The sequence below is a fragment of the Glandiceps talaboti genome, chromosome 1, assembly GCF_964340395.1.
Source record: "Glandiceps talaboti chromosome 1, keGlaTala1.1, whole genome shotgun sequence".
Classification (NCBI taxonomy): domain Eukaryota; kingdom Metazoa; phylum Hemichordata; class Enteropneusta; family Spengelidae; genus Glandiceps; species Glandiceps talaboti.
The window spans coordinates 26,278,633-26,279,894 of NC_135549.1; positions in this window are offsets into that span (position 1 = coordinate 26,278,633).

Consider the following 1,262-nt stretch of genomic DNA (forward strand, 5'->3'; position numbering starts at 1 on the left):
TCTTACATTATTTTATTGTTGTTTGTTCTTCTTTTTTTTGTTCTGTGAGCGCCGAAACCTACATCTGCCACAATACCATTGGTGTTCTCGAACCAAACGAAAGCACTAAGTGAATTTATTCCACAAATGAAAACACGTAATGCAGCGAAACATATGGGTACAGTACTTTAGAATGCTCTATTCGAAAAGAACAAAAGTACAGAGCGCAGACAACAATGTTATCTTGAAACCACATCTACTGGTGCAGTATAACTGTATATTTATCATTTTAATCATGTGATATGATAGATACATTATATATTTTGAGTCATATTGAGTACCTTGCTGTGAATTTCTAAAATGTGATGGGACAGGCTCAGACTAGCTGTAAGCTATTTCCTCACTCCCCATTTACCCACTGTTATATTTATTTTGAGTAAATAAACTGATTATTATAATAATAATTATTATTGTTATTTATTGTTTGGTGGTTCTCTTTCTTTCAATTTCGGGTGTTACATATATTGTAAGATGGATTCTGATTGGCTACACATAAGAATAAGATTCAGTCTGAGAACACCTATGGTATTGTGTCAGATGTAGATATCAGCCGGGTGCCCACACAACAACAACAAAAAAAAAAAAAAAAAAAAACCAACAACACAATAAACAGAAGAGCTAAATAAAGAAATCACACTGAATTCACTATATTAGATTTTAATCAGATTGGGCTGTTGTTAGACCACACAATGTTGGTGAAACTTCACTTAATCTGTTACTGGGTAATTTTTTCTTGAACTTCATTAGTAATTGTTTTGTTTCTCTAACCATCTTGTAATCTCATCTTTTGTAGAGGTGATCCTGAGAGTTTACAGACAATTTTTAGCCACAGTCACTTGTGAGCTAATATTCCATTCAAGGATGTCATAATACATAATAATGATGTTCTTACATATTTATGAATATGCAAAAAAACACCGTTGCCAGTGTTAATGTGAATGTAACACACACACACATGCGCTCTCTCTCTCTCTCTCTCTCTCTCTCTCTCTCTCTCTCTCTCTCTCTCTCTCTCTCTCTCTCTCTCTCTCTCTCTCTCCCTCCCTCCCTCCCTCCCTCCTCTCCCTCCCTCCCTCCTCCCTCCCTCCCTCCCCTCCCTCCCTCCCTCCCTCCCTCCCCCTCCCTCCCTCCCTCCCTCCCTCTCCCTCCTCCCTCCCTCCCTCCCTCTCCCTCCCTCCCTCCCTCCCTCCCTCCCTCCCTCCCTCTCTCTCTCTCTCTCTCTC